Below are 13,314 nucleotides of genomic sequence, written 5' to 3'. Positions count from 1 at the left end.
GTGTAGATAACAACATAACTACAACTAGTTGAGATATCGAAATGTTACATCAAATACGTAAAAACAAATAAATGCTTCTATTGTAACGTTACTGAAATGTTCAAACTTCGCTCCTTACCGCACGTTAAAACGGCGCAAGTATTCTTCCGCTGTGAAGGAACCCGAGAGCACCTGAATAAGACTTAAAATAAACGACTTTTTACAGCCACTAATCTACGATACGTTTGTATATAAATATTACTCAGTTGTGTATTTGTATGTGTATTTTCTGGACATGGGAGAGCACTACTAGTTCTTCTAACGCATCTGGTCGTCCCTGTCCATCTGGCAACAACCTCCTGTTCATATGAATGAGCCAATCAGGTTTAAGAAAATGGGTCATGTGCTACAAAACGGCCAATCACATTCAGGCTTAACGAACGTGCCTGTTGCACATTGTCACGTTACGTGTAGTTTAATGGAGATGTTTTAAAAAAATATTTATATGAATTATTATTATTAATTTATTATTATTATTTTACAAATAGCAAAATAATTTAAATGTGCTAGCCGTTATATGTAGCATGTGGCTGTACGAATAAAATAAATAAATAAACATTCCATGAAACTTTACAATGCACTAGGCTGTCTACATTCTAATTTAAGTAGCCTATTTTTTTATACACTCCAAAATGCTGTCGTCATTTTATAAGGTAGTATTTTATAAGGTATCTTGGAAATATTTCTAAAGTGACAGCAATTTTCTCTGCGTGCTATGTTATCGTGCTGTAGACTGCAAGAGTCATGGAGTGCAGTTAACTACTAAACATCTTTTAAACTGTAAAACACGTTTCAACCTACTCTAATGCAAGAGGAACAGGCTCATCTCTGCTGGGTTTCTGGGTTTCTGAAACTTTCTGCTGGCACATTGCAGCGAGGCAGGGTCTGGCTGGTCATAGCCCCTGCTGGTAAATGCCATAACTACATTATAATGGCAAAAAAATCATGCTGTTTTCTCCATCGCTGGACATTCAAAAGTAACAGGGTGTTCTGAAAGTATTACATATATTGCAAGCGACATTTGATATCAGAAATTTTGGGGTCAGTAATATTTTTACTTACAAAAGTAAAATACATTTATGATGATAAATGCTGCCCTTTTAAACTTTATATTCTTCAAAGAATCCTGAAAAATGTATCACAGTTTCCACAAAAATATTAAGCAGCAAAAATATGTTTTCAACATTGACATTAAGAAATATTTCTCAGACAGGATATTCGAATTATACAATGTGACACTGAAGACTGGAGTAATGCTAATGGCTGCTCAAAATTCCTATTTGCCATCACAGGAACTCATTTCCATTGTAATATACCACAATATTGCTGTTTTTACTTTATGCAGCCTTAGTAAGTATAAGAGACTTCTTTCAAAAACATAAACAAAAATGACTGACCACTAACTTTTGAACGGTAGTGTAGCCTACATAAGGCGTAGGCCTATAAGACCATACATCATTGATAGGGATGCTTCCACTTTGAGTGATGTGTTCTCTGTTCTGCATATTTTAGCAGTTGCCCGAGGGTCTATCCAGATGTGCAGTATTTAGTGATGAGGGAGAAGAAAACCCTGAGGTCTGTCAAGAGTCTCACAGATATGAGGTTTGACAGGTAGACGTTCATGCGTCAAAAATACTTTGTTTTGTTTATCGTACAGACTGATCGGATGTTTGTCTCTGCCGGGTTGGCATGGAGATGCTCTGGTCTGATTGTGTTGAATGGAGAGCTGAAATTCACCAACAGGATCCAGTTGTACATGCCAGGGGAGCCCAGGTGTTTCAAGACACAGAGGAGGCTGCTTCAGGCTATGTAGGCTACTCTCAAATTATCAGTTAAATGCTTCCTCATAAACTGACATTTCATACTGATGGGTTAATACAATTAATAATGAATATGCCTTTCCGTTTCTTATTCATTTGACCTTTTTTGATTTGAACAGCAGCATTTGTTTGTTAAGCCACCACAACATCATTATCAGTTTGGTGTCTCATAAAAAAGCTAATTTAGCGCTATAAAATTGCATAAACGCAAAGGTCACTTGAGGCATAAAAGTACACAAATGGTAGGCTATATCTGTTGCCTCAAGGCAACATAGTCTATTTTAGTTTATTTTTAATAAAACGAAACACCAATTTATTGGTCAAACCTATCTCAGGGAAGAAGAACGCAAATACTAATCAATGAAAGTGCAAAAAAAGTGGTCACATGACCCACAGGGGTCCATTTTGTGTCCTGTTTGTGCACAGGTCACATGGCTCCATATTTTCTCCAATTTTCTCCACTCTTCTCCAAAAGTGCATTTTCACTAATTTGCGTCCAGTTAATCACCCACAAAAAATATGAGTCACCTTCACTGGTAAGTAAAGAAGTATTTTCAAAAACGTTACATTATATATCATCAAATCTTTTAGAGTAAATAACAAAAAAAACTGTTGCCTCAAGGCAACATTGTACCATAATGGAATCGCATAAGGCCATACCAGACACACTAGGTTGGATACAAATATTTGTAAGGAAAAGAGCTAGAATTATCTAAAGTATTTTTGCATGACTTTGTAATGCATTTATAAGAATTCACACACTAACTGCACATACTATGATCTGCACATTTAAAGAAAAAATAGCACTTGAAAGAGGTATAAAACACAACTGCCAGTTGGTGAGGGTGATGATGAGGTGTCATACTGTAATGAGGAAGATGAGGTCATAGTGACAATCCGGCAGGAATAAAGTCAAAGATGGAGATGAAGATGAAGATGGATATGATTACTTAATGGTTTGTGATACTTGTGTTCCACGATGGTACAATATTGCCTGAGAGTAACAGCTGAATTTGAAATGTTACTTTTTATTAAATATGAAATTTGTAATACATTAAAAAAAAAAACCTGGAAAAATGTGTTTGTTCAAGTGTCTGGTCAAAGAAATTGATGTTTTTCATAAATATATTTTTTTTTCTACGTGAGAATGTCAAATGTTTCAATTGGTCCATTATGGTACAATGTTGCCTTGAGGCAACAAACTTTAAAAAATAAATAAGTAAAAAAAATAATATTTTTAACACCACAAATATTTTTTTCCCTCAGTGATATCATATTGTGTACCATAGCAGACATGAAACGTTCATAGACTTAATTAAGAGCACTATTTTGTTACCTAAAATTCATTTACTTTTTGGATATGGCACTGTAACCATGTTTTTGGTCATATACCTGGTATGGTTTAGGCAATACCATGTTTTTTTCATTTATTATTATTATTTTTTTTTTATGTTAAATGTGCCTTAGGGTAAGGGGTAATAGTACTTTTCTTGTCAGGGTACAGGTTCGTCATAGAGGTAAAACTTGGCTTTCTTTGTTCTGGAAGACACTTAAAATTTAATTTATTTATATGAAAATAGGAATACATTACTTTTTAAATAGACAAATAATCAGACATTCCAGTTGCATGTAAAAATTTAAATATAAGCAAACTACTTTTCAAATGGACAAATAAATAGATATTTTAATAATTGTATTTAATTAAATAGCATTTTAAACATAGGGTCGGTTTGTTAATGGCATTTCACATTCATCAATTAATTTAAAAAAAGAAAGTATTTTTTTTATTCATAAAATTATATTTGATTGCTTTATTTAATTTTTGGTGCACTCTTTGTTCTCCATTGTCTCTTGGCATTTGTTGTACTCTTGATAATCTGACAACCAAGTTGATCAAATAATGACAGCTTATCATTTTAAAACAAAGTATCGACATGCTGTGTCTAAGAGTTAGTGATGTGAAAGAGGTTGGAGCAGGAAAGCTTGACACACATCATGTATTGGTTTAGCATTGACTTTCCCCATAAGCACCAGCACCACTGATATCCGCTCATTTGGATCCAGTGACAGCTATGGCTGAGTCACTGTCTCTATGATGTGCTCTTGCCGCGCACCCCAATTCTGTCAGATATTGTTTAGAACTTGTATGTTTTTTCACATTAATTCTTTGATGCCTGTGGTATTAATCTGGGCTGCAGAACGCCACTTTGATTTCTAATTAGCAGTTTGCCTCTAACTTTAGCACACACACAGCTATATTTTGTCTTGTTAGGGTTTTAAAGCTTAGCTGATAATCACATTATATCCCCCTTCTGTTATTTAGACAGTTTGTAATCATAGTTTTCCATGTTAGTCTAAAAACCTACCAAACATTACATTTGCATTTTGTATCTGTTTATGCGAAAGAGAATGACACAGTTTATAGGTTGCAGAGTGCAAGATCAAAAGCTCCTTTAAACGAAACTGATCAGTCATAATTTATTCCCTAAGATATTCAGTCAGGCACTGCAAACAGCCTCCATCTCGAAGGAAATAAATCGTGTGATCTTGAAATATCTCGCTCTGTTTGACTGGAGGTGCCTCTTTGTGAGAGATTAAGCTAAGTGTGGATGTCTGAAGAAACTGTCTGCTGTCTTCTTTGAACGCACATGTTTGCTGCCTATAGCTTTGACATATTTTAGTAATCTAATTGGCTAGTGTATATGGTACTTTTTGCAGGTAGGCAGGCATGCTTAGACGTCTAAAAATTGCGTAGAGACTCCAGCTAAGTTAACAATATCAAGGTCATTTGATACTGATTAAAGGAACACTCCACTTTTTTTTGAAAATAGGCTCATTTTCCAACTCCCCTATTGAGTTAAACAGTTGAGTTTTACTGTTTTCGAATCCATTCAGCCGATCTCTGGGTCTGGCTGTAGCACTTTTAGCATAGCTTAGCATAGATCATTGAATCTGATTAGACTGTTAGCATCTCGCTCAAAAATGACCAAAGAGGTTCGATATGTTTCCTATTTAAAACTTGACTCTTCTACATCGTGTACTAAGACCAACGGAAAATGAAAAGTTGTGATTTTCTAGGCCGATATGGCTAGGAACTATAATCTCATTCCTGCTTAATAATCAAGGAACTTTGCTGCCGTACCATGGGTGCAGCGGCGCAATGATATTACGCAGCGCCTGAAAATAGGCTAACTTCCGTCAACATAACCAACGTCACAACCTGCTATTTTCAGGCGCTATAACACAACACTTTATACATGACAAATATAGTTACAAAAGTTATTAAGTCAAGAACAGCGAGTGAATTTTCTCTTTGTCTTGTTGGTTGATTCATTTTATTATGGACCGCATCAGGTTTATTAGGCTACTGTCACTTTAAGAGCTGCACAGATCCAGTATACTGTTACGCATGCGTTTACTTTGTCAACTGAACTGTTTATGTTCACTTAAGACACAACCAGAATATATATAATAGACATAATCCAAAATATTATACATGATGCATATCAAAAACTGTTGAATGTGTTGCCATACATATACACACATTTTTTTTCCTGCCACATGAAGAAATACATGGAGTTGCAAGTGGTCAAAAACAAAAGACTGCTTTGGCACCTTTGGAAAAAACATCAGATTCATTAAAGTCCCCATGAAATAAAAATTGACGATCAGTGCACTTTATCTGTGCACCGTTATGTACAAATACCCTCCCCTTCCTCTTATCTCTTCTCTGATGACGTGTTTACTGATGTGAGGACGGGACAACCTGTCACTCACGTGAGATTGACCAATAGCAAACCACAGCCATCCAACAATCCAATCAATTCCCCATAGACAAAATCAAGTCCCGCCCTACATTTTTTCTTGTTCAAGAAGCTGTTTCTTATACCAACCCGATCTCAAGCATTTCGTACGTTTTTTTATGAGCTTTTTCAAAAAACGTCATTAGATATGCCACTCCTAACCCCGCCCCTAAATCTACCCATCACTGGGGTCTAGACAAATCGTATAAAAACGATTGAAGTACGAGTGAGGTCGTACAAATTCATGCGAATTAGCCACCTCATATAATACGTAGGAGATGCATTGGATATACACAGATCAGGCATAACATTATGACCCATTATTTAGGTGAAATAAATAACACTGATTAGGCTATCTCTTCATCACGGCACCTGTTAGTGGGTGGGATATATTAGGCAGCAAGCGAACATTTTGTCCTCAAAGTTGATGTGTTACGCTTGGAACATACTCTGCAAGAACAAAGAAATTTGTTTGTTTTCTCGAGGTGGCAAGAACAAGAACAAAGTTCGTTCTGGCCAGGACATTCCAGACTTCACGAGAAAAGCAGGTGCCGAACATCTCCGTTTCTCCGCATTAACCCCGCTCACTTTAAAATTCTGACCAATCACACAATAGTTCTCGGACACCCACAAGAAAAAAGTTCTGCTCAGACGATGTGTCGAGAACGAGCTGCGAGAACTCCCAAACCAGGGCTCCGAGAACAAAATGACGTCATTTTGTTCTCGCAGCCCTGGGAACGAGAACTTTTTTCCCGGTTCTTGCGGAGTATATTGCAGCCTTTAGAAGCAGCAAAAATGAGTGAGGAGTGAGCGAGTTTGACAAAGGCCAAATTGTGATGGCTAGACAACCGGGTCAGAGCATCTCCAAAACTGCAGCTCTTGTGGGGTGTTCCTGGTCTGCAGTGGTCAGTATCTATCAAAAGTGGTCCGAGGAAGGAACAGTGGTGAACCGGTGGCAGGATCCTGGGCGGCCAAGGCTCATTGATGCACGTGGGGAGCAAAGGCTGGCTTGTGTGGTCTGATCAAACAGACGAGCGACTGTAGCTCCAATTGCTCAAGAAGTTAATGTTGGTTCTGATAGAAAGGTGTCAGAATACACAGTGCACCACAGTTTGTTGCGTATTGGGCTGCAGACCAGTCAGGGTGCCCATGCTGACCTTAGTCCACTGCCGAAAGCGCCAACAGTGGGCATGTGAGCATCAGAACTCGACCACGGAGCAATGGAAGAAGGTGGCCTGGTCTGATGAATCACATTTTCTTTTACATCACGTGGATGGCAGAGTGTGTGTGCATTGCTTACCTGGGGAACACATGGCACCAGGATGCACTATGGGAAGAAGGCAAGCCGGCGGAGGCACTGTGATGCTTTGGGCAATGTTCTGCTGGGAAACCTTGGGTCCTGCCATCTATGTGGATGTTACTTTGACACGTACCACCTACCTAAGCATTGTTGCAGATCATGTACACTCTTTCATGGAAACGGTATTCCCTGGTGGCCGTGGCCTCTTTCTGCAGGATAATGTGCCCTGCCACAAAGCAAACATGGTTCAGGAATGGTTTGAGGAGCACAACAACGAGTTTGAGGTGTTGACTTCAAATTCCCCAGATCCTAAATCCAATCGAGCATCTGTGGGATGAGCTGAACAAACAAGTCGGATCCATGGAGGCCCTACCTCACAACTTACAGGACTTAAAGGATCTGCTGCTAACATCTCGGAGCCAGACACCAAAGCACACCTTCAGGGGTCTAGTGGAGTCCATGCCTTCACGGGTCAGCAAAAGTGAGACCAACACAATACTAGGAAGGGGATCATAATGTTATGCCTGATTGGTGTTTGTCAAAATAGGGAAGAAAAGAATTTCACAACTTCCGTTTAGACTTTAAACTCTTTGATATTGTCCGTGGTAGCATTGTAAAGTCATTTTTGTGATTTGCACAAAAATTTTAAATTTTAATTAAAAAATTAAACATGAAGGTTCACTCTTAACCCCATCCCTAAACCGAAGCGCCAGGGCGGTGTAAGCAGATCATACCTAACTTATGAACAATTAAATACAAAACAATGGATTCGTACAAATTCATGTTTTGAATTTGCCCAAAAATTACCAAAACTTTAAATAATTATAATTTGCCATGAGACTGGGTTGGAATGTTGCTCTCATATTGTTTTGGGATTTGGAAACACAAGGGACAGCGTTTTCATTTTTGGATTAATTATTTCTTTATAATTAATGCTAGCTATTGCGATTTCCTGTGAAGCCTGTTCTGGTTAAAGAAATTAATAGAGTATAAAGGGAAAATGATTCAGTAAATATTCTTGACGCCAACAGAAGGACACTCAGAAATCTTGAGATACAGGGAGCCTTGAAGTAAAAGCAAAGAGTGTGAGCGTTTTTGTAATCATTCAAGTGATGTAACTTATTTTTCATGTGAATATATGCACATAAAAATGTTTCAGATATTTCCGTGCTGTGATTGATCTTTTGACTGAATGCATGAAAGAAATACCTGAAGAGACACTGCATTGTTTATGTAGGCTAATGCAATTCATTTTATGCCAGAGATTGGTAAGCACAGTTTATCTTTTAAAATGCCATGCATTTCGTCCGTGAAAGCCTTAGCTGTGACAGTCCTTGAAAACAGTCTGCAGCAACCAGCTGCCACCAAGAATAAAAGCAGTTCAGGTGAATCTGAAACTGGCATGACAGTTTGCTTTGTACCAGTTGCAAACTCGTTGATCATCATCATTATTGTAATCCCCATCAATTAGACGCTGTAATGTCAGTAAAATTAATTCATCCATTGTCATGATCCTTCAGAAATCATTCTAATATGCTGATTTGGAGCTTAATAAACATGTCTGATTATTATCACTGCTGTGCTGTTTAATTATATTTTTTCAGAATTCTTTGATGAATAGAAAGTAAAAAAAACAACAACAGCATTTATTTAAAACAGAAAATCCATTTAATGTGTCCTTGCTGAATAAAAACATTATTATTATTATTATTATTTTTTAAAAACCAAATTAACCAAAATGTATCTATTTTACAGTACTGTAGTGGTGGATGGGAAAAAATATAAATAAAGCCAAACTGATAGAAAGCCTATATTTTCCAGATAAAATTGTACACATATATTAATGTAATATTTCTACTTTTTCCTATTACAAAGCGATGGGCATCTGCTGAGAGCTTGGCAAACAGGCTTGGCTTGAGGTCAGTGTGTCCGAGCCAGAAGTGCTTGACTGAACATTCTGCAGAAACACCTTGGAAATCTACCAATGATTGAAGGTAACAGGGCCAGACTGGTCCTGCAGAGATTGTTAGAGGACTTCACACTGTCACCCAATGCAGCTTTTGTCTTTATGAGCTTTTGTGGCTGAATTTGCCTACAAACAAGTGGAATTAGTTATAGCAGGGGATTTTACAGTGAGGACCTCCGAGGTTGTATAGTCAAGTCACCTTCATTTATATAGCGCTTTTTACAACACAGATTGCTATAATGCAGCTTTACAGTGATAATAGGAAATTCATTTTGCTTTAGATTGATTGATTAATTTCTGTTGTAAAAACTGATTAGTTATTTAATTTGGCGCCACTTAAACACCATCCTCAGCTAAAACAGAAAACCCCCAATGCGTTCCGGACCCCATCCGCACGGCAACAGCACTTGGTGTCTCGAGAACGCAAACTATGAAATAGGTTTGAAACTATACCATCATCATCCCCGCGCAAACCCCAAAAAGGCCAGTCTGTGAAAATGGCGACAGCATGTACGCAAGCATTACGTGTTCAGCCTTTAATATAATATATAGGGCCTGTGGCAAAGTTCAGAGAAAAATTGTGAAAAAATCGAAGTAAATAAATACTGAGTTAATTCTGCTGTCTCAAGATTGGTCATAAAAAAGAATCATTGAAAAAAAAAAAAAAAATTGCCTTATTATCTCTTCTCCGGTTACACTATTCAAAAGTTTAAGGTCTGTATGATTTAACAAATTTTTTTTTCAAAGGAGTACCCTATGCTCAACAAGGCTGCATTTATTTGATCAAAAATACAGTGACACACTAATGTTGGGAAATATTATTACTATTAATAATATTTATTAATAATATTATTATTGTTATTTTAAAGGTGCTGTATCCTTTAAAGTTTTTGACTGTACCAAAAGCATAAAAATACCATAATATGTTTGCATATATTTAGTTCACATAATTGTTTCTCTGAAAAACAATGCTACAGCCAGTTATTTAATTTTGAAATGTGCGTTCCGTGTCGGAAATTAATGTCTGTTTTTGTTTTGGTCTGTGCGATACCGCACGTTGCCAGTTTACCCAATAGTATTTCGGCACCACAGGTTGCCACTAGGCGCAAAACACAGCGTATTGCAACCATTGAAGCCAGCAAACAAACTGAGCCAGAGATTGCAGATTCTACCCGACCTAAAAAGCCTTGTCATCCATCTAAAAATCTCTATGAACGTGAGCATAAAATGCGGATAAATCAATGAATCAACTAACAGTGTGTAAAGCCCAATATATACTTCTGCATCAAGTGTACGCCGTAGGCTGTGTGTTGCACGCGTAGCCTATGACGTAACAATGCGTCAATTCAACGTGGACCGCAATCACTATGATTGGTCTGCCAGAGCCCCTTCCTCAGGTCAATAAAAAAATAAAAAAATCTGTGATAGGAGTGTGTGTGTGTGTGTGTCCAGAAATGGGATGATAGTTTCATCCTTACATCTGCTATATAACACAATATTTTGTAGTCCAGAGATTCTTTATGTTAGTGAATAAATACATAGATCCACTATGAGTGTGGGTGAGCTCTTGATTCTGGTAGAATTTTTGTTAAGTGTGCCAGAGGTTCTGGGCTCTAATCCACCATTTTATAGTTTATTTATTTTCTCATTAAAACCAAATATGTTAATCAGTGATTGCAAGAACAGGGACACATTTGGGTGCATTTCGTTTTGAGATTTCAACGGAACGGATAAAGTCTCCGCAACAGCAATCGATTGAAGCGCTAGTCTGTGCACGAGCCACCAATACTGAAAACAGCGGCCACGAGCACTCTGCATGATTTTAAAACGCATTCCAGTGCCAGATCGCCTCTTAGTTAACTCTACTAATCTACTAGAGATGCTTAATTTGTATTAGATACAACAACTCAAGCTGCAAGAAAAGTTGTTTTCTATTTGCTGCCATCATTGCTGCTGCAACTCCGACAATGTACACAACAAGCTGCTTCTTCTTCGGCTTTTGCTTTGATACTGTGGGTTACACCATCAACATGCCTGTGGACACTGCCTACTAGCGGTCTGCATGTGTAATTGCACATTGACGCGGACAACAACGCAGAAGTATAAATGAAAACCGGCGTGTAAATTGCGGCGTAGAGGATACGGCGTAGGTCTGATGCAGAAGTATAAATCAGCCTCCTCACCTTCCATTGTCAATTGCGCTCGTTCCTGTTGCGTGTCCTCAAACTAGCAACCAGCGTGAGCGTCGAGTCTGAGAAGGAGAGGGCTGGGCAAACTATATTTTGAATTTGGACTGCAGTACCCATTTCAACCACTAGCTGTCATTCTTACATACAGCACCTTTAAAATGTAATGTATTCCTGTGATGCAAGTCAGAATTTTCAGCATTACTCCAGTTTTCAGTGTCACATGATCCTCCAGAAATCATTCTAATATGCTGATTTGCTGCCTAAAATTTTTATGGAAATGATGGAAATTTCAGGATTCTTTGATGAATAGAAAGGTCAGAAGAACAGCGTTTATTTGAAAATAGAAATCTTTTGTAGCATTATAAATGTCTTTACTGAAACATCTGCAATGCTGGATAGAAAAAATGGTAGTGTCACCTAAATAGAAAGCAAATATTGTATACATATTTATGTAATATTTATATTTTTCACAGTATTCACAGATTGAACAGGGTTACATAACTGGTTGTTTTTTCTTCACCATTCTCAATCTATTTATGTTCATGTGAAAATCGTGAAGTCGGTGATTGTGTTCACCAAATAATATGCTGTGATCTCTGGGTTTCTCTCTTCCTCTCTTCATTTAACAGACAGCTGTGACTGGTGTCCTATAATGGTATAGAGATTGTTCCAAGCAGAAGGCCCAGCTGTGTAGACATTGATGATGCACTCAGACCAGACTGCTGATGTCACACACAGCTGTGGCTGCCCTGCTGTACATGCAAGAGTGTGTTTAGATGCACAGATTAAAGAGAAAAATACAGATACTAAGCAGGAGAGACTGTTTAGCAGAAGCAACATGAAAACCACTATATAGCCATTTTGCATTACCAACAAATGTTGCACATGACATTTCAATGGCATTTTAAAGAGGACCTATTATGCCCTTTTAGTTTTGTTTTTGGCGTCTACTAGAATAGGTCTTTCTGCTTGAATGTAAAAAAAAAAATACATAATTTTACACATATTTTACATTGTTGCAGCACCTCTCTTCCCATTCTCTCAGTAATGCTCTGTTTAGTTCCTGTCTCTATGGCCCTGTCCCAAATGGCACACTTCATATGCACTTTCGGTCTTGTGGACAAGACCGTAGGGTGTCCCATTTGTCATTCTAGGTCTCAGAAGGGTGCTCGCGAGCGCCCCCCTTAGAGGTCGATATGCGCCCTCGATTCGCACTTCTGCCGAGCCCACACTGGTGTGGGTTCCTCAACGGACTTCTTCCCGACAGTCAAAGCGGCGTTACGCCTTGAAAGTGCGGACTCATAGGAAGACCGCGAGGGTTAAGGGTGCCATTTGGGATAGGGCCTATGAAGTTCCTCTTTCCAAAAGCACTATGTTCTCTGATTGGTCGGCTGGACCAGTGTGTTGCAAATGGTCAATTGGAAATGTCACACCCCTTACCACGAGTTTCAACACAACTCAGCTCAACCATTTATTTTGCGTCTACCTTGGGCAGGAATTGTTTAAATGAGGAACATTGTGATGTGTACGTTCCCAGAAGAAAATTTGAGACTACAATCGAGGCGTTTTAGGGAGTTCAGAAACAGTGCTTACTGAAATAGAGAATAAGGGCCCTATTTTAACAATCTGAGCACATGGTCTAAAGTGCACGGCGCGGCATGTCAAATTCCACTTTTGCTAGTTTAACGATGGGAAAAATGGTCAGCTCGCCCGGCGCATTGGTATAAAAGGGTTGTCCCTATTCTCTTAATGAGTAATGGGTGTGTTTTGGGCGTAATGTGCAATAAACCAATCAGAGTCTCATCTCTCATTCCCTTTAAAAGCCAGTTGTGCTTGTGCCATGGCGGATTCGCTATTTACATGGCAGAATTTGCAAGCGGAAAGACTGAACGCTTCTCCAGAGAGGAATTCTTTTATTTGTAATATTTAAAAATGTTTGTGTGCTGCTGCGTGTCCCTGTGTGTGTAAAAAGCGAAGGGTACATTAGTTGTGCACCCACCAATAGGCGCAAATTACTAACACGCTCTTTAAATAAGAAAAAAAATATTGCGCCAATGAGTTTAGACCAGGTTCCAGTTGGTCAATGGCGCAGTCCATTTCAGTTGCCTCAAAATAACAACGTGCCAACAATGCGCCTGAACACACCTTGTTTTCAGACCAGCATGCCCATGGGCACAACTGCATTTTCTATTTAAAC

General features: G+C 38.4%; 1 protein-coding gene across 7 annotated transcripts in view; it reads right to left on the bottom strand.

Annotated features, from left to right (window-relative positions):
* The window catches only part of cdca2 (cell division cycle associated 2), a 29,072-nt gene extending 28,724 nt beyond the window's left edge, over positions 1–348 (bottom strand). For 5 of the 7 annotated variants that reach the window (XM_079814998.1, XM_079815000.1, XM_079815003.1 and 2 more), the window contains exon 1: positions 119–348. The gene's annotated coding sequence lies outside the window, so the exon portion shown is untranslated. The remainder of the gene's footprint in view (positions 1–118) is intronic. The other 2 variants (XM_079815001.1, XM_079814999.1) reach the window with 2 other exon arrangements.
* Between the last annotated feature and the right edge of the window lie 12,966 nt (positions 349–13,314).

Source organism: Gobio gobio (assembly GCF_949357685.1).
Source record: "Gobio gobio genome assembly, chromosome: 4".
NCBI lineage: Eukaryota > Metazoa > Chordata > Actinopteri > Cypriniformes > Gobionidae > Gobio > Gobio gobio.
Note: the sequence above shows the minus strand (reverse complement) of the source record. Positions and strands in the feature narration are given on the sequence as shown.